At 34.3% G+C, this 22,013-nt stretch overlaps 1 long non-coding RNA gene and 1 pseudogene across 5 annotated transcripts in view; one reads left to right on the forward strand and one right to left on the reverse strand.

Moving 5' to 3' along the window:
* LOC109453591 (uncharacterized) overlaps positions 1-22,013 on the forward strand; it is an 878,050-nt gene that overhangs the window by 126,867 nt on the left and 729,170 nt on the right. The window lies entirely within an intron of this gene.
* On the reverse strand, positions 7,702-13,433 carry LOC141571795 (small ribosomal subunit protein uS5 pseudogene; annotated as a pseudogene).

A 22,013-nucleotide genomic window follows, 5' to 3' on the forward strand; every position in this document is an offset into this window, starting at 1 on the left:
CAGCAAGCCTCTCCCCTCCACTCCTTCACTTTCAGCAGCAATTTGGCATCTAAGCAAACAGAAACCATTCCCTCCCACAGTCCTCTGAAAACCCAGATCATTGAATGCAGGTTCCACTCTTCTCTTTCCCTCAAAAGAGAAGTTATGAGCCAAGCTGTCCTATGCTGGCTTGGGAAAGGGACCATCACACATAAAGTAAAATGGCTCTTCTTACCTTTCAATGTGGCTAAGCTCAGCTTTGCACTTGCCTGGGGGTACTGCAATGTCTTAATTGGTTTCTAAAGTTCTCATAAAAAGTATTTTGGTCCATATACTGTTGTTAATTCAGTGTTTCTATGGGAGAGTGAAGGCTGGTGCTTTCTATTCCTCCATCTTTCTGATGTCACTTTAGTTATAGTGAGGTTTTGTATCTTAGAATTTATCATGAGTTTCTACCAAGTATTTGATGCGACAAAACTTTCTTAAAGTTACTGTTTATACTGAAATTGGAGGAAATTGTTTTTATATAACCCACAGTTTTTATTAATAATCGTTAGTTTGTCATTTGGTATTATACAGATAGAATATTTAGTTGGAGAGAATTTTTTTACACTTGATTATTCTAGCTGTGTTTGACTTTGAACTTTAATAAAATGAACACTCAAGAGTTATCCATGGGAAGATGATCCGTTTTAAGATTTATAGCCTCTAGATGACAGAATGAAAAAAGGATCATTGTACAAGTGTGAAGGAGCAAATATTCATCAACCTGAGGGGAAAAAGATCTTGATTTAGGATTTGAAAGATTACCAGGGTTAGTTACAATTCCTAGCGTTCAATCGCTATTGGGATTTTTTTTCAAGAGAATGAGTGATTTTTATACTAGTTATAGGAAAATAAAAGGAACTTATAGAAAATCTAAAGATGTAGGATATCTTTGAATATGGACTTATTCTAAAAAATCATATTTAAATATTTAGTATATTGAAGGAAAAATTCCTACAATGATTGAGAACAGACTAGATGGTTTGACCAACATATTTTACTTTTAATTTGTGTCCTATTATATGTTTGTGGCAATTATAAGTTAGTATTTTATTGCTAACTTTATTGACCTTTTGTCTAAAGGTCATTAAAAGATCTATGGACCAGAGGGTAGAGTATGATATTTAGAATGGAATTTAGAGTTAAGAGCAGAACAAGATGACTTTTTGTATGTACAACAAAGTCACATTTTAGGATAGAATTTAGAATAAAAATTGTCAAACCAATGACATTAAAGTTACCTGTAATTATTAAATAAATTTTGGATCCAATTTTTCAAAGCACCCGCACCTCCAAAATAGAAAATTTCTGAGTTATAATCACATCTCTCCTAGGGAGTAAAATACTTCTTCAGGTATTTCTAAGGAGGTTTCCATGTAAAAAATCTGTAAGCACATTCTGGCGTCATTCCAGGTACATTACATGGAGTGGATTAACATGTTGTAGAAAAGGTCTTCCGAAGCAGGTTGTGCCAAGACAATTTATTTTGATTTGTGAAGGTAGTGTTGGAACTTCTCAAAAGGTTTTTTGAGTTTATCCTTTTAAAAAGTTGTGTGTGTATGAATGGAAAATTATCTATAATTGTACATTAGAGAACAGTGTTATTTAAAAAATTAATAAGTATATTGGGAAACATTTTACAGATAAAAGAGTGTATTAAATTCAGGTCCATTGAGATACAAAGACTGAAACTTTTAGATTCTATCATGGCATTGACTTTTTAAAGCAGCTTTAGCAAGATATAATTTACATACCATAAAATTCATTCTTTATAAGCATATAATTCAATGATTTTTCATAAATTTATTGAGTTGTGCAATGATCACAATAAACCAGTTTGAGAATATTTCCATCATCTCCCAAATTTCTTTAATGTTCATTTGTAGTCAAATCTTATTCCCTCTGCTTTCTGTCTATACATTTGCCCTTTTTTGGAATTTCATAGTGGATCATACAGTATATAGACTTTCGTGTCTGGCTTCTTTTACTTTGCATAATGTTGATGAGGTTCACCCAGGTGGTTGTGTGGGTTCCTCTATAGTTTATTTCGTTTTATTGCTTAATAATACTGAGTTGTATGGATATACCACATTTTACTTAATCTACTCCCTAGTTGATGGACATTTTGATTGTTTCTCGTTTTTGGCTAGTATGAATAATGTTGCTGTGAATATTTGCCTAGAAGCACTTGTGTGAACATATGTTTTTATTTTCTTGGTTAGACTTCTAAGAGTGGAATTGCTGGGTAGTATGGTAATTTTGTGTTTAACTGTCTAAGACAGTTTCAGTTTCTTCACATCCTTACTAACACTTTGTATATTTGGATAACAGTGTTTTATCAAATATGTCTTTTGCAAATATTTTCTTGCAATATGTGGCTTGTCTTTTCATTCTCCTGACAATGTCTTTCAAAGAGAAGAAACTGTTAATTTTAATAAAGACAAACTTATCAATTCTTTCTTTCATGGATTGTGCATTTAATATTGTATCTAAAAAGTCATTTCCAAGCCCCACGTCCTCTAGATTGTCTCCTATGTTACCGTTTAGGAATCTTATAGTTTTCTTATACATTTAGTCTATGATCTGTTTTGGTTTATTTTTATGTTTTTGAAGGATGTCAAGTCTAGATTTTTTCTTCTTTTGCATTTGAGTATCCAAATATTCCATTAACATTTATTGAAAAGGCTATTTTTGCACCATTGTATTGTCTCTGCGCCTTCATTAAAGATCAGTTGGTTATATTTACGTGTGTCTGTTTCTGGGCTCTCTATTCTGTTCCATTGTCCTAGTTGTCTATTTTTTCACCAATGCCACATGGTCTTGATTACTATAGCATTATAGTAAGTCTTGAGGTCAGCTTTTATCAGTCCTCCAACTTTGTTCTTCTCCTTCACTGTTGTGTTAGCTATTCTGGGTCTTTTGCCTCTCCATATAAACTTTAGGATCAGTTTTTGGATATGCACAAAATAACTTGCTGCCATTTTGGGATTGGGATTGCTTTGAATCTATGCATCAAGTTGGGAAGAACTTGACAATATTGTCTTCTTATCCATGAGTATGGACTATCCCTATGTTTTGATATTCTTTGATTTCTTTCATTAGATTTTCATAGTTTTCATCATGCAGATCTTGTACATATTTTATTAGATTTATTTCTAAGTTTTTCATTTTAAGGTGTAATGTAAATAGTATTGTTTTTAATTTCCAATTCCATTTGTTTATTGCTTGTATATAGGAAAGCACCTGACTTTTGTATATTAATCTTATATTGTACAACCTTGCTGTCATCGCTTATTAGCTACCCAGGAGTTTCTTTGTTTATTCTTTTTGGATTTTCTACATGATTTATAGTTTTCAATATACAAGCCTTGCACTTTTTCACTAAATATATTTGTAAGCACTTGACTCATTTTGATGCTATTGAGAATGAAATTGTTTCCTGAATTTCATTTTTGAATTGTTATTCGCTAGTATATATAAATAAAATTAATTTTTTTGTGTGTGTGGGGAAATGGACAGTCATTTTTTAATACTATAATAGAATTTATGTTTAGAATATTAATCTTATATCTCGTGACTGTGCCAAAGTTATTTACCAGGTTTCTGTTTTGTTTTGTTTTTTGAATCCTTAGGATTTTTTACAAGCAGGATTATATTATCTGTTAATAAAGGCATTTTTCTTTATTTTTTTCAATTTAGATGCCTTGTATTTCTCTCTCCCTTTCTTTCTCTCTCTCTCTCTCTCTCCCTCTCTCTGTTTCATTGCACTGGATGGAACCTCAATAAAATGTTAAATAACTGTAACGAGTTTATATATTTGTGCCTTCTCCCCAACTTTAGGGAGGAAGCATTAACTGTTGCATCATTAGGTATGATGTTATTTGTAGGTGTTTTTGTAAATGCCCTGTATCAGTTTCAGATAATTTCGTTTTGTTTCTCGTTTGTTGCAAGTTTTATTACGAATGGTTATTGGAATTTGCCAAATAATTGTCTGCATCAATTGATTGTATGGCTTATATGCTTTATTCTACTACTATATATTCTGTTAAGTGATTTTCATATGTTAAACCAACTTTGTATTCCTGGGATAAATCCCACTTGATCATGGTGCAGAGTCATTTTTATGTTTTTGGGTACACTCTGCTAAAATTTGTTAAGGAGTTTTACTTCTATGTTCATCAAGGATAACGGCTGTATTTTCTTGTGATGTATTTGTCTGTTTTTGGTATCAGAATAATAGAACACATTGGGAAGTTTGCTCTTTCTGAATTTTTGTATTTTTTGAAGGATTGCTCTTTTTGAATTTTTGAAGGACTGGTATTGTTTCTTAATTAAATATGTTACAGTGAATCAGAGAAGCGATTTAAATTAAAAAAACAAAAACAAATAAGAGCATATTAACTCTTTGCTTCCATCCTAATAATGACTTCACATTAGATTTCCAAATTTCTTACTATGGTTTACGTAGCACAGTGTGTAGGGACTCTGTCTACATCTGACCTCACCGTACACCACTCTCTTACTGGCATATGATGTTCTAACTGCACGCGCCTTTTTATGTACCTTGAACACTCTAGTCTTAGGGTCTTTTCACTTAAGTTCGTTCTGTTGCTGTCTGTTTCTCATTAATTATATCTTAACTCAAATGGAATTGTCTCATAGAATTCTTTTCAATCCACTCACCTTTATTACTGCCCCAGTGATTCTCTACCCTTTCACTCTGTTTTATTTTTTCCCAGCACTCTTTACTATTTGAAATTCTCATTTATTGATTTGTATATTTAGCATTTATTTTCTATCTTTTCTGTCTTAAACATAAGCTCTGCCAAGGCAGATATCTGGCCATTCTCATTCATTGCTATATCCCTTGCATCTAGAACAGCGTCTGCCACTTAGTCAAACTTCAATCATTATTTGTATAGTAAATGAATGAAATGAATTTTCTCTGAGTCTTGGTTGAATTTTGGAAAGATAATTAGATAGTGTGCTCTTTCCTGATAACGTTTCATTTAAAAATCTTAAAAAAATAGATGAAAGTAACTTCATAAATATAAATCATTAGCGATCCATTTTCATTTGATCCATTTTCATTTACAAAAGTGCAGTTTCAGTGTTGTCAGCACTCTATTGGTCATGTAGGGAATAAGATGTTGTAGAATTGGTTGGGATCTTCAGATTCAACCCCTTCCTTCCACAAGGAAACTATTTATGCATGTAATTCCCTGTGTTCACTTTAAAGATCTCAAGGGATAATATTCCGTAATGTCCTGCTGTGGTTTGTAGTAAACTTAGGCACTTTGAAACTAGGTTTCCTTCCTCATTTACTTCACTTGTTTAAATATGTTAGCCCTTAATGGAAGATGCACAGCAATTCTCATTTGCCTAATGAAAAGATTCCCCCTGAAGTTTTTGGCTGACTTAAAATTTTAAACAGACAGGAATGTAAATGAAATGTAATATCCACTTATAACATTTCAATTAAATAATTTGTTTTTGTTTTCCTATTGAAGTACTAATTGATAAACGTTGCTTTTTTCATTTTTACATGTCATGGAATTATTATACTCAAATTTATCTCAGTTATTTAACACACCAGTGTGTTTATCAATACTTCAACCTATTTTTTGAGTTACCTAATATCACTTTCCATCTAATAGACTTCCAAAGTATTTCATCTTAACTTCAAAGTAGTTTAAGGTACAGCAATTTTGCAATCAGCATATAATACTGTCTCAAATTTAATTTCAAGGTATAAGTTATTATTTACACAACATTATACAAGTTTTTATTTCTATTCATCCTTTTTACTATATATTTGTTAAAGCACCATTTTGTATATGTGAGTTCTGCATTTGTTTTTGTTACATGATCTTTAGTGCTGCCGAAGTTAGCACTGTGGCATGATCTTTAAAAAGCTAGTTTCCATGGCCATAAGTTTGTTCAAAGTTTGAGATCCTACCCCAGGTATAATTACTGAATCTTTAATTTTTTATCTCTTCTGATCGTTTGTTTAATCAGTCCCCTGAGTAGACGTATTTAAGCATCCCAAATTAGCATAGATTATAAACTAATGCATCTTCCCCAAACTACATTTGGTTACTTAAAATAAATATTAAAACTGTCCTTTAATATCAAAGATTTTGAAAGCTCTCAAAATATAGGGCAACTTTCTTTTTGTAAGAGATTGTTTGGGGGGAAAATCCTGCTTTTAATTTGGGCAGATAAGATCTTAAACAAATTTTTTTTGTCTTCTAGTTTTCAATATTCCAGGAATAGAAGAGTTTTTCTTTCCAATTAGTGCAGATTTTTTCTCTCCTATCTGCTATTGTAATTTGTGCATAGATAATCATTTTATTTTATCTGCTTACTTATTTTTCTGTTAACCACCACCATAAAGAAAGATGCTTAATTGACTTAATTGATAGTACATTTTTGAAGTAAATTTGAATCCTCTGTGCTTTGTGACAATGTAATGTATATCAGAGTTGATTTAGTTTAAAAATGGAGTAAGAGCAGGTCAGTGACTTACTATGTTAACTAAAGTATGTCTTTGACTGATTATAGATAGTTTTGCATTTTTAGATGTGTATCTCAAATTTGAGTTAAAAACAAAATTCTTTGGAAAGTTGCTTAGACTTTGTGTGTCCCAATAGCCTCATATATAAGATGAGGGTGATTAAAAGAATACTTACTTCATAGAATTGTTGTAAGGATTAGGTGAGTAATTTGGCAGATTCTTAGAAAACGTCTGCTGCATAGTAAGCATTATTTAAATGTTGGGAATTATTATTATAATTAATAATAACAGTAATGTGTTGAGAGACAAAACAGTCTTGACAACAACTCATGCAGTTGTGACTCATTTTTATCCATCAAACTGCTTTAATTAAAAATATACTTGTTAACTACAAATAGTTAACTATCCTTGGGTTAGATGTGCTTTCCTGCTGATTAAAAGTTTATTAGTGACAGGTGTATTTGACTGTAAATAAGACTAAATATGATGGGAAGGAAGCCAGTGTTTATTGATCATGTGCTTAGCATTGTGCTAACAATTCTTTCTTCTCTTTTATTTAATTTCAAATTCTTCTAAATGTGCATTAGAGTTCCAGTTTTTACAGATGAAGAAATTGAAGCTTAAAAATATTATGAAATTTACCAAAAGTTATGAAATTTATACTGGTGGATAATTTACACTTATCTGTAAATCATGGAGACGATTTTATTATGTATAAAATGGTTCAAATTCACCCTGGATGTTGAAGCTAAAGTTTCTACAAATGGTACTGCTTCTCAAAGTGACAGCTGGCTGAGAAGATTGATCTGAAATGCATTTTCTCTTTTGAGGATTTACAATTTGTAATGCTGTCTCTTGGCCTCTGAGCTGACACATTATTGCATTTGCTAAACAACATCATCTCTAATTGCTACATGTTTGTATAACGTAGCATTTGAAATTGAAACTTCCTAAAATAATTTTTATCTATTTTAAAGAATTATTTTTTATTTTATTTTATTTTTTTAGGATTTTAGCTTTTCAAGGAAAATGATGTGAAATTAAACCTTCAATTGTTTTCTTGCACTATCTAAGCAAATTGTGTAATGATCCATACATATCAGTTTTGGAATATGCACAATAATTCTTAGGTGCACAATAATCCTTCCTTTTTTTCTTTTTTAACAAACAGGCTTTATTTTTCTTGTATAAAATTTTGTGGTGGGCACAGAAGGAGCCTGTGTCCTCTGCACAGAAACTCTGCTGTGTGTCTTTACAAGATGGCCAGTGAATTCCTGATAGGGAGACTTGATGAACACAGTCTCTTTCCAGAGGTCAAGGGTGAGAGAGCTGTAGGTCTTAGAGATGGCGTCAAAGGTGGCCTTGGCGAATTGCCCAGGGTGGCAGTGCAGCCCTTGGCTGAGGTATAGCAGTCATCTATACCAGCCATCAGCAGCAGCTTCTTGGGCACAGGGGCGGAGACGATGCCATTGCCTCTGGGGGTGGGAATGAGGCGCACAGCCACAGTGGCCGGTCACCTTGTCCGGGATGGTGTGGGGCTTGCCCATCTTGTACCTCCAGTTGCCTCGCCTTCTCACAGGAATGATGGAGAGCTTGGCCAGGATGACAGCCCCGCGGATGGCAGTGGCTACCTCCGCGGAGCACTTAACACCCAAACCCACGTGTCCATTGTAGGCCAATGGGCGACAAATGCCTTGAACCAGGTCCTCTGGCTAGCGCATGTCTGCGGAATGTATGGATGAGTCACCTAGGAGTTTTATTCAGATAAGGATTCTGGATCAGTAGGTTTGTGGTGGGCCTGAGGTTCTGCATTTCTAATAAGCTCTCAGGTTTTGCCACTACTGCTTATCTCAGACTACACTCTTATTTCATAAAGAAACATCCCATGCAATATTTGGTAATATGCACATTGTGGCCCCTGCTTGGAATCTGTACCGATTATTTGTTGGCTTCTGCATTTAACTTTGTGTACTGTGTATAATTCACAATGGACTGGTTGCTGTTATTGCCTTGGAGATTTGAGGCAATGCTAATAGTAGCTAGATTTGAGCCTGTGTACACTAGTGTATGTTCTTTAGGAAGCTTTTTTTTTGGTGTCTCAAGGAATCCATTTTCAGGGGCTGTTGTGAAATCTTTCTTTTGAGTAGTGAGCACAAGTTTCAACGTTCTAAATGGTAAATTAAATATTTGGGAAAAAATTGTCTTTGACCTTGGGCTTTAGGACATTCCTCCCCCCAACCCAATCAAGTAGATCGAACAATTAGGATATAGTGGTATATTTACATGCAATTGAAGATAGTCTAGTGCTTTGGCAATTTCAAAGATATTTTAAAATGCCTATTCTTTATGTTTATTTCCTTATTTTTTCTGTCATTCTTTTTTTCCTTCCTCTCTTCTAAGCTACACCTCTGTGGTAATCTTCTACAGTAGAGTGAAAGGAAACAAACTATGGGGAAAGGAAGGAGATAAATGATTAATGTTTAGAAGAACACTTTTTTTGAAAATTGGGCATATTTTTAATTGAAAATTTTATTGTTGTAATTGTAGAATCACATGCAGCTGTAAGAAACAATATGTAGAGATCCAGCTACACTGCGGAAATAAATGAAGACCACTCAAATGAGAAAAAACAGAGGCTATTTATTCCAACCTTGCTATGCAAGAGAGTCAGCCACCATCATTTACATTCAGCAGAGAGTCAAAGGCAGGCAGGCAAGTAGGGCAGCTTTACAGTAGGATAAAAGGGGAGACCTCAGGTGTGTTCTGATTGGAGGTTGTTGGCATGAGGAAACTGGAGGTGGGCTAACAATAGAAGTGGGGCATCTTGAGTAATTGGTTTGGAGGACATATTTGACTTTGTCTAGTTGATCCTGAGTTGGAAGTAGCAAAAAACAGGAAAACTGGCAGTTACTGGCAGAATCTGGGCTAATTGCTGCAGAGGTTTGGCTTCCTGTGATGATAGGTCCAGAGTTTATGGGTCAGAGTTCTATTGTCTTATATGGTCTTGCCGTTATCCACTTGTATATGCAATCTCTCAGCACTTTACCCAGTTTACCCCAATGTTAGCATTTTGCCACACTGTAGTATAATATCACAACCAGGATATTGACATTGCTACAGTCTACTGATCTTATTTCTCCAGTTTTATTTGTAGGTGTGTGTATGCACACGTGTGTATTTAGTTCTATACAGTTTTAGCATCCGGGTAGGGTTTGCATCTACCACCATAGAAAAGATGCCAAACAGGACAGTTCCATCACCACAAGGACCTTGTGTTGCCCTTTTATAATGACACCAACCTCTCTTCTGTCTCTAACTTCTTGCAGCCATTAATCGGTTCTCCATTTGTAAAATTTTGTCATTTCAGAAATGTTATACAATATAAATGGAATTATACAGTATGTGACCTTTGGGATTGGATTTTCTCATTCAGCTTAATCCTCTGGAGATTCCTTGTTTGCTTTTAAAATCATTTTAATTAGTCATGTAATACATGAATAAATTCTCCTTGTGAAACATTAAAATAGTAAAAATAAGGTTAAAGGTGCTTTATCTAAAAACACTCCCAATACTAGCCTCTGCCCTTTAAATAATTATATATTTAGTCATTCCTTATTGAAATCCATTATATATATATATATATATATATATATATATATATATATATATATATATATATGTAAGTCGGCTCTATGTTATATGGAAATGGATTTATGTATTATACATATCAAAATTTTGCTATTATAGAGAAGCTTCAGTGAACATCCTTATATAAGCCTTCTTGTTTGCATGTTGATTTTTCTCTATGATTGACACTTAAAAGTGGGATTTTGGGGGAAATAGGAAAAGTACAGTTTAAGTTTGAATAGAGATTGCCAAATTTTTCTTCAAACTGGCTGTACCCATTCATTTGCCTACGAGTAGTACCACCAAATGACCACTTTTTTAGGTTGCCCAATGTTTAATTGATTTAGAACATAAATTTTTTTTCTGCCAACCTTGTAACTGAAGAATTCTATCTCACTGTTATTTTAATTTCTATTTCTCTGGTTACTAATGAGGGTGAGTATCTTTAAAAAATATTTATTATAATTTTTTGCCCTATTAATAATTCCTGTTGTGGTGGTGTCTTCATGTTCTTCTTCCATTTTTGTATTGGGATAGTTGTCTTGATTTTTTTCAAGATTTAGAAGAGTTTTAAAAACAATTTATTCTCTATATTAATTATTTATTATACATGAGTGTATGCACACAAAAACAGTTGCAGTCTATAGCTAATCTCTTAGCATTGCTTAGTGACTTAGTTAACTTTTGCCATTTTGACATCTTAAATTTGATGTTCAGTTTATGACTCCATCTCTTTTTGTGTCTTTTTAAAGAGGTTTTCCTACCTCTCATTTTTAAACCTTTGGCTTTCTCAAAGTTCCAGAGTATTTTTATGTTTCACAGGCTTTGGGGCAGGCTTTCCCAGGTACATGTTTTGCTTCAGGCCTACTCTGGTTCCAGTTTTGGCTAGGGTATCTGTTTTTCATCTTTTCAGCTTAAGTGTCTTGTGGTTTTGACCACCTCTAAAAGGCTGCAAATATTGGTTGTCAAGAAGAGCAACTTCCCTCATATTCTATACCAGTCACATTTCTATGATTCATGGGGACAGCTCTACGTTCAGAAAACCCTGGTAACACTGAAAGTATATACAATTCCAAAAACAGAGTTTTAAAGATATTGGATACGTGAATAATAAATTCCAGAGGAAGGTTAACTCCTAAATATCCAGACACATTTTAATTTCTCTCAAGACACATCAATGAAGCCAAATTTAATGATTCTACATATAGCTGACTTTGAGCTATCCCATTAAAACCAACTTGCTGTCTATTTTTTATAGAAATGAAAGATGGCATGACTTTTACGGTAAATGTTACTTAAAGAAAAATATGCCCTATCGTTCTTGGCCAAATATCTAGGGTCAGTTGGAAAACCTTTGGAAGTTTACAACTCTGGCAGATGCCCAGAGTTTAGTAGTAGGTAATGTTTTAATTTCTTAATAAAAGTTTAAATTTATTTAAATTCTCAAATAGTTTATATCATTTGAAGAAATAGCATAATGGCAAAAGGAATATAATAACCTGGATATTTTTAAATATTGATTTTGGAAACATTTCATATTAAAATTATTCAATATAGTAACTAACTGATCCAGTTTTTCTTCTCATTTTATTTATATTTCTTATGGAAGTATTTTAAAGCATAATAGATTGCAAGAAGGAGTTTACGTAGTAAAAATAAAGAATTCATGTCATTATAATATTTTTTTTTTGGGGGGGAATTTCCTCCAACTTTATTCTTGTATTCAATCATGAGTGTTTATTTGTGCATTTATAGTTATATTCATCATTATACCTTTTACCTAGATTTGTTTATTCACTTTAGACTCAAGTTTAATTGGATGCTGATACATTTTCACTTAGAGATCACAAAATTGTTATTTACATACTCTAATTTTTCTTCTTCTGAATTCCCTATTTTGGTCAATAGTGTCACCACCCATTATATTTATATTATATTATATCTATTATATTATATGTTATATCTATTCTATTCTATTCTATTCTATTCTATTCTATTCTATTCTATTCTATTCTATTCTATTCTATTCTATTCTATTCCATTCCATTTTAGTTATATTTGGATTCTCTTTCTCACCACCTATATCCAATCAGTTGCCAAGTCTCTTTGATCCTTCTTCTAATTTCTGAAATCATCTTTTCTTCACCTCCTCTGTTCTTATTGCTATAGCTTTTAAACTAGCCTCCTACCCTATATTCTCATCTGAACCCTCACCTATTTCATCTGTATTCTATTTCATTTGAGTCAAGGTTTTCCCCCAAAGCAGATCCTGAAACCAGGGCTCTTGTTCAGGTAGTTTATTTTCGGAAGTGATCCTACGTAGCAGGAGTTAGCAGCTGAGAAGAAGGAACAAGCAAAAATGTAATGGTGATTTAGCATTGTGTTATGAAGCTGAGTTTCACTGTGGATATTTAGGGCTCTATCCTGCTAAAGAATCCTGAGGGGTCCTGTAGAGCAAACCTCAGAATTATACAGCCAAAGGAAGAAAGAGGGGAGCATTCATCTACTAGCTTCCATCCCCCACTGGTCAGGAGTTGCTCTGTAGGTGGTAACTTGTGCATTTCCAGGTTTAGTTGAACAGATGCCCATATGGGGGTCACAGCAGAGAAGCTTAATTGCATAAAACAAGATAACAGAGCTGGCTTCATGGGTGTGTGATCTGTTAGTGATCTTTGCAGTCACAGGGGCCCACACTTTGAAACTCTTAATGCTTTGTTTTATGCTATGCTCTCACAGTTTTGAAAGTCATAATTATTCATAAACTGGAGACCTCATATCTTCATTTTCTACTGGTCCTCACAAATTATCTAGCCAGTCCTGATAGAGACACACAGTGGCCCTGAGCTGAGGGACTCAGGCAGGTCACATCAGAGGGCAGATGGAAGGAAGCCAAAGCAAAAGTTGGAGTAAAAAGTTTAGCTAAAAGGAAGTGAGGTGAGGCCTAAGAGGTATCCAACACCCATTCCGTGTAGTGATCCTATATAAATGTGAGTCTATGTTTCTACTCACTATATTAAGCAGTGAATACCCTGCAAAAACCAACAGACACCCTGCAGAGAAATGCACAAAGCGTGTTCTTCCGAATGTATCCAGGGCACATAAGCCTGGGTCCTCTCTGCTGAGAGAGGGCAGCCCTCAATGCTGTGATTCGGGTCTGGTCACCACAGTGCTGCTCAGTCAGATTAAATGTGAGGATGAGGTCACAGTTGTTTTTGAATAAGTCGTCTTTTCCCTGCACATCCCACTTGTGACTGGAAGGGCTCATTCTCACTGTCATCTGGGGAGTCTACCAACGGGAAGCGTGTTCAGACGGGTAGGCTGGGAAGAACATCACTCTTGTCTGCCTGTTTTCCTTCTCCATTGTAGTGACCCTGCTGCTCCAAACTTGCACTTTGAAGGAAGAAGGGAAGTGCATCTACAAGCAACGACTTAGGCTATTTCCCAATACACATGTCCTTCCTATAACATCTTCCTCCTACCTCATACACCATTCTAAGGGATTTAAAGAAAGAGGTGAAGAGAAGTCTCTGTGTGGATGTATAATCTGAAGTGCTGTACCTTCTACCCTGTAATATTTTTACAGGGCCAACACTTTTATCGGTTTTTACATATGCAGGAGCTGGGAAGTTTTTAATTGGTTCTAAGGTAAAGTTTTGGTTTTGAGAATTTATAGGCTAAAAGACTAGAATGCAAAAGCTAAAAGAATATGTTTTCTTTGTTAAAGTGAGAATTGCCTTAGAAGTTAGGGAGATGTCAGATATTATTTCTGTTTTATGGCTGGGAAAACTGTAATGTGATGCAGAGAAGGATGCTAATTTGTTCGATCAGAACCAACAAGCTAAATAGGAATATGAGCCCAGCTTGGTATTGTGCTCATTGACTTGGCAGTATTATTTGGGGAATTTCAGTTGTGCTGGAAATCCACAGACAATCACCATCCATTCCTTACCTCGCTCCGTATGTTTTCCTTGACTGTGTGGCTATGAAAAAATGGGAATGAGAAAGAATAATTGTTCAATCCTGAAGAATAAAAAATGGCAAAATGTTTTTTTTTTGGTTAAAAGAATGCAACTAGTTTTGGTCAGATTATGGGCATAGTTGCTATTTAAGTGTTTTGTTTTGTGAATGTCTCTAGTTGTTTACATGTATTCAGGTTACAGGTAAATCATTGAGAAAAGGGGGATCAAAGGATTTAATAAGATTTTGTTCATGTTAATATGTACAAAGCATTTGTTTAGATACATACCCAGGACACAAACATAAATGCTTCTGTGGGTGTAGACATATAAATACAAATCAGAATGATTCAAGCATATAGATATGAGAGGTTATTATTTTTCTTGGTTGTTTTTTTTATTGTTCCTTCTCCAAAAAGGCATACAGCTACACTCAGCTGAACACTGGATTTTTCTTTGTGTCATTGTTGTAAATTAACTTATTGTGATAATCTCCATGAAAACTGATGACAAATTATTTTTGAAAATGTAGATACATTCATCATCATCAGCTGTGATCAGCTGCAGTGAAGATGTCCTTTGAAAATGAAGTGTTCTAAATTAAAATGCTTAAAAAGTACAAATAACAGAAACCAACTAAGCAAAACCCCCAAATTTTCAAACTTGGTATGTGAATGTGTCCATTTTTAATGAGGAAAATGAGGTCAACTTCAGTTGGGGACTTTCAGAAGAACAAAGTGTACTGGACAAATTTGTGACAATTCTCAGGCGGCCACAGTGACACAGTTCTTGATCCGGCTGCCAGGTGGCGCTGTGTGGTAGCACGTGGAGTCTTGCGCAAGGCGTAAAATGGCAGCTGCTGACCTGACTGTTTAATTGTACTGCTGACCCTGGTAACTGATTCTATTTAGAAGTGTGAAAATAAACTTAGTTTACAAATGTCTAAATCATCTTTATATCACTATACTTAAATCAGCCTTAATCTTCTCTTTTGGTGAGAAGCTTCTGTATTTAGTGAATTCATCTTACGCATCTTAAAGGAGTGGATCAAAAGACTCAGTTTCCAGAATGCACTAACATCTTTCATTATAATCGGTGCCTCATGCCTTATAAATACTCTGCTTTGAATATAAATACAACAGTATTAAAAATAAAACTCTTTTGTTGCTAATAGAATGCCTTTTTACTTTGGAATAGTCAGGCTAGAAAGAATTTGAAGGCAATGAATAGAGGTAATATCTTAAGGCATTAGTTTAACATGTGTAAGCACACACTTAAAATCATTTTTTAAAAGAAAAGGCTTATATATCATTTTTTTCCTCAAAGTGAGTATATATTTTGACCATTCTACTCCCCCGCCCCTGCCCCAAGGAAAATTACAATTGTTCTTAAAATGGTCAACTTTCTGGTTGTTCTTTTTCTCTTTCAGCGTGATGTAATTTGGTGTTTTCTTCTTTGTTATTCAAATGACCTAACTTCAAAATTACCCTCCAATTAATCTTGGAAGTTTCCAAAACCAGTGCAGGTGGCATGCATGAAATCTAAAATTATTTTAAATGTTGGATTTCTTCATTTACCATTATAAATTTAAATCTCCAAATCACATACATGTATAAGATAAATGTGTTTTTTAAAATATGAAACACCTATCAGAAATATGAATCAATGTTAGTGTTTTGGTGTTTTAAGAGATGATATCTAAAAGATGTGAGCAATTTTGCAATGTCTGTGAAATAGGACAGTTTTCCAGTTGCCAACCCACTTATCTCTTCTTGTTAGTCATCCAGGCACTACAGTGACTAACAAAACACTTTAATTTATGAATTTACTTTGATTGTTGATATTTATGAAGGTCTATAGTTTATAGAGGAAATTTCCAGAGGGGGGCATAATTGGTGTAATTATTAAATTTTCCATGCAAAATTTATTATGGTAATATAAAGAAATCAGAGTAGTTTGAATTCCACATTAAGAATTGGTTTCACAGTGTTTGTAAGGGGAAGTATTTTTGTTGCATACTAATCGATAGGCACATATTTCTTAGAGTAGTTTTTGTTGAATATCCACACTGCTGGCAGTAAAATCAAAAGAGGGTTGGACAAGAGCTGTGGCTTCAAGGAGTTTTTAGTTTAATGAATGACAGAAAATTCTAATTCAAAAGGAATTCATAGAAATAAAGGAGGCTTTTTGCAGAGTTACTGAGAAAAGTATAAATATTTTAGATTAGGAGAGGAGTTTAAGTACTGACAAATCCCTATGATATGCAACTTAAAAAATGTGTTTTCAAAAGAATATAATGGTTTGGACAAATACTCACTATTTATAACTGGGAAAAAAGTTAAGATATAAAGTAGCATATAATAGCTATAATAGCATATAATAGCATACAATGTATATATATAATATATACATAATATATAATATAATATATACATAATATAATATCATATAATAGCACATAATGTATATATATATATATATATATATATATATATATATATATATATATATATAAAATACATACATACAGAGGGTGCCAAAAAATGTATACACATTTTAAGAAAGGAAAAAAACTATTAAAATTGTAATTCTCAGTATATACCAGTAACAAAAGATGAATACAAGTAACATTTGACGTGTGCAATTACAAGAGGAGCTCAAAGTGGTTACCGTCAGCATCCAGACACTTCTGATTATGGCGAACTACTGCTTGAGCAACATTGACCAGAGTGTCCACTTGTATACATTTTTAGGCACCCCCGGTATATATAATTCAGCTAATTTTATATGAAATAATTATATATATATATATGCATATATATAATATTTTAAAGATTTTTGCCATGATATTAAAAGCAATTATTCCTTAATGGTTAGGACTATGAATTATGTTTTTTCTCTTTTTGTACTCTGAAAATTTCCTTCGCTACATGTATTATTTTTATAATATGAAAAAAATCACTTTATTTTAAAACAGAAACATACATAAAGATCATATAACAGTATGAATTTATATTAATTTATGTTAAAATTCTGTGACTAATTGATATTATTTATTGAGCACTAGTGTGTGCTAGGCATTGTGATGATATTTTAAATACATGATTCCTATAACATGCTCAGCATTATTATTTCCATTTTACAGACAAGTAACTGAGGCTCAGAAAGCTAATGGTTTACCCAAGGTCACAGAACTAGTTAACGTCAGAGGCAGGATCTGAAACTAGGTCTTTTAGATTTAAAATCTATTCTCTCCTGTCTAGATATAAATGACTTAGTTGTTTGACCATACAGACAAATTACTTTCTGGGATTCAATTATTTTTCCATCTTTAAATTGAAGGACTTGGACAAGGTTGGAGAAGGTTCAAAGAGTCCGTGATAAAGAATTACTTTTAATATTTTCTAAAATTATATTTGGATTTGGGACCAAATAAGAGAGGGTCCACATTGCTGAGGGTGGAACAGCTTGGAAATTGAAAAGATGTACCTTTTAAATTGCTGGTAGAAGGGAATTGACTGTGTCTGGGATTTCTGGGTCCTCCAAGGGACTATAAGACAATAGTTGTGATTCTAAATATAAGTTTGTTGGCCAAAATATATGCAGATTAGTCTCATAATTTAAAAAAAAAATATGTGTAAGGTCAGTTTTAAAGAGAGTTTATAAGCAGTATATAATAGTAGTGGAAAGGATATGGTACAGTTGGGCAAGTGCAGAATTAGTTGTTTGTTACAAAAAGACCAATAACATTTAAAGGAAACAGTTGTCAGGTTAGAAAACAATTCATCATAGTGAAATAAAGCAATGCAATGAAAGCAGAAATAATAGAATCTCATGATGGGAGCATGGACGCTATATTTGAAAATATTTTGCTGAGAGCACTCTGATACCAGGAGAAGATGAAGTGAGTGACCTCATGGGGCTTTTCTAATTTCTGTGATTCCATAACAGAGCACTCTGAAGGTACCTTGCTTATGACACTTCTGGATTTACATTTTACCACATAATGAACTGCAGAATGATTTTGGTCGAAACGGTTTCCCCATTATTGCACAAGTCACCTCATTATTGAATGGAACAACCCCTGTGTGCTCCACAAAGCTCAAAACCGGAACTTGACTGTAATGATTTTCTAAGTTCATTTCATAATCAGTGGTGCAATGCTTCATATTCATATCCATAAATATGAAAGGTCTTGGTGACTCCACATGTGACCAATATTATATGCCTTTGAAATTATGCAATTTAGTTTTGTAAAATACAAAAAATTGACCAGAATGATATAGAAACCATATAGTGCAGATTTCCTTTTTATCACTTTGTCCCCCTCCTTCCCACTTCTCATACAACACCCAATTTAGGACAAAGACAAAACGAAAGTGTATCTTGAATATGCATCACAGGTTCCAAAAATGAAAAGAAATTGGATTTGGATAGCACTTACTCAATAGACAGATATGATACATGGTAAGAAGGTGCACTGTCTGCCCTGTGATAGATTAAACTACTTTGTAGGAAAATTACTGTGAGCCAGTCACCACCACCACCGTGGCTAAATCTTTAATAAAATTCTCTTCCATATTCAGGAGTGAGGTATGAAGTACACAATAAGCACAGTGAAGTAGAGTGCCATTTATCAAACACCGGCCAGGTCTGTAATCTGCTTTATCCTTTTTTTGTACTTTATTTGTCTTTATTGTTGCAAGGAGGGATATTTACCCAGAGCAGTAGGCATGAAGCTCCGATAAACCCCCTCCGTGTCTTCTTTCCCTCTTTCATATTCCTTCTTGTCAGCCTTGTCAGTATAATTTGTTTGTTTCCTTCTAGGTGGTGCTTAGCTCGTTAGGCATTCTTTTCTCTCTTCCTTTCCTCTGCCTCTCTCTGCAGTGAGCATTCATGCTATGGGGAATGACACCAAAGCCGCAGGAAAGTGCAATGGGAATGCTAACAGCTACCATGAAGGGCTGTCCAGGATGCGTTCTGTAATGACTTGGAATGCCTCTTGTCAAGATAGTGGCGTTAAAATGTTGTAGGCAGCCCCTGGGTGGCAGTGCACAGCCAGTCCTGATGCCAACAAAGCATTTGCAGAATAAAGATTATGTGTATGTGTATGTGTATGTGTATGTATGATATACAGGATATATGTGTTATGTGTGCACATGATATATATGTGTACATGATCTAGGTGTGTGATATGTGTGTATGCATGATATATGTGTATATATAATATATAGATAGATGTGTGTACATGTGATATGTGTATGTTTAATATATGTGTGTATGTACGTATGGTATATATATGTGTGTATATGTGTGTACATTATGTGTGTGTGTATATATATATATATATATATCCACTACATGTTTATCCATCTGTCCCCAAATTCACAAACTTAAAAAGTAACTCTCTTTGAAAGATACACACTCTGAATCTAATTTATCCCATGCCTCTGAAGTACAGTAATGATAATATTGCTAACGATAGCTTGCATCTTTTCTTAAGTCATATGCTAAGAAGGTTCTGGATATCCCAGCCATGTGATGGTGTCTGAACTGTCTTTAAAACCATGCAGATACGGGGACAGATGTGGCAGAAGAGTTCAGAGGACAGTGAGACGATGGCTGGAGGTGTTTTTGTGCCCCTCAATCTGCACACTGCCAGTCTATGTGGCAGCCTTGGGGGTAAATTATTTTTACTACTATTATAACCCTTTTTATTGTTTGAATAGCAGTTTTATGACAAAACATTTATATTCAGACTGCCTTTGTACTTGACTGAAAGAGAGCAATCATGAGAGTGATAAGGCAACAATGGTAATGATAACTGCATTTATAAAGACGTACAGAATTTAAACAGGGTGTGCTAACATAGACTGACAGTAGTTCTCCACCTGAACCTGGAGTAGAGATGGGCATGGTTCTTGTGGCAGAGATGTCTTTGCTATTTGGGGGCAAATGACAGTGTGTATGTAAGTGTGTGTGTGTGTGTGTGTGTGTTTTCCTCTGTCATTGTTTCTTCCTTTTAGTTAAATATACCTGAAATGTAGATGTCAGGGTAGCAATAGCAAACATAGAAATATTCTATATTCAGGTTTATTGTTATCATTTTTTCCAGATTATGATACAGTACAACTGCATTTCTGAATAACTTTCAACACAAGTATTAATTTTTAGAAAAATTGTGATGATTTGCTTTTATCTAGCTTTGATCTGTTTCTCTGTCTCCCAAGAACTTACTTCGCATGAAAAATTGATAATTTACTCTGCAAAGGGGAGGATTATGGTGGGAGGAGGGACCCTGTTTCTCAAAACATAATTCAACAGCAAGAGGTCATTCTGTCTACCTGGTACCAGTGTTTCCCACATATGTTTACAGTTTCATCAGTTTTTCTTGTACCTAATTTTCTGACCATAAGTAAAAGCTAAGCTTCTTCTGGTCCAGTTATATTCCTTTGTTTTTCATTTTTAAATACTTTGTAGCATTAACATAATGGATGTGACATAGTAAAAAGAGTTGGCATTGTGCAATTGCCTTGTGCTGTACATAAAACTGAAACTATACAATGTGGGATAGAAATAGTATCTTCTCTTCACAAGGTATCCCCCCGGTCTCTTAAAATCAGCTGTACTTTGCCAAAGTCTATATTTTGTCTTCCTTCACCCCTTCTCTTTTTCAGCAAAGTTAATAACTTCTACATGAAGGGAAAAATATCAATTTATTTATGTCTCCCCTTGATTCAAAAAGAAATTAAGGTGGCTTCCAAAGATACATAACATAAATTTATGACTAAGTGAGGGACATGAAGCCAAAGGAAAGCCAGAGAAGGGACAGTGGAACATGGTATGTAACTGTGGAACCACATGGCCACCGTGGAGCCCTATGTACTAGCTGAACATGGACCGCATGTCTTCGGCTCTCTAACAGCCAATACAAAGATGGAAACAATTAATTCCAAGATGCACAGAGTCAGCTTCAAGAGAATATTCTTTGGAAAATGTACAACTATTCCAGGTACACAGGCTCTTGGGACATTTATCTCTTGGGTCTTCACAGAGAGAACATTGTGTCATTCAGGGAAATATGTTCTTTAATTTTAGCCTATGGTCGACACACATATTAGATAATGAAAATTAATTATATGTTATGCAACATCTTGTAAAGCAGGTCAGTGAAAGCAAGTCTAACATTGTTCATTCATTAATAGTCATCTGTTGAGTGTCTCGTATGTATTACCTGACACTGAAATGGGTGGAAAACGATAGAGAGCAAGAGATATAGCCCCTACCCTCACCAAGCTTACAGTATTTCTCTGACAATTGACATTGATGAATTAGTTACATTTGTGCGATGAAAAGTTCTGCAGCTTGTCAGTAGGAAAAGGCTCAGGTTATGTCTAGTGTTCTAACCTGATCCAGGGTTAGATGTCACAAAGGTTAAAGAAATACTGGGATTCCATAAAATTTAGACAGCTCTGTACAAACGCCATTTCTATGAACCCAGCTTTTAATTTGTGTCAAGTAGTGGTGAGTTCAAGCTTGAACGTCCAGACAAGAGTCTGAAAAGTGCTTTTGCTTTGTACTGCTAGTTGAGAGAAAAGCCATATACCTCAGGGGTCACTTGACCTGTGAGCAGAAAGACAATACACATAGAATTTCATATTTAGCCGTATTGTATTTGCTCATATGAAGGAAAAGAGAAAGAAATGTTTACATATGATTTCGACTGCTTAATTCTTCCATATGAGTCCCTCATATTTTGCAATGTGTTTAGTCTTTTAAGTTTTATTTTAAGAGTATAACTCACATACTAACCGGTGTTTTTAGAATTTGTAAACACAATTTCTATCAACAATCACTGTTAGCAGCATGTTTCAGAAAATAAGTTGTTT

Source organism: Rhinolophus sinicus, linkage group LG05, assembly GCF_036562045.2.
Source record: "Rhinolophus sinicus isolate RSC01 linkage group LG05, ASM3656204v1, whole genome shotgun sequence".
Taxonomy (NCBI): domain Eukaryota; kingdom Metazoa; phylum Chordata; class Mammalia; order Chiroptera; family Rhinolophidae; genus Rhinolophus; species Rhinolophus sinicus.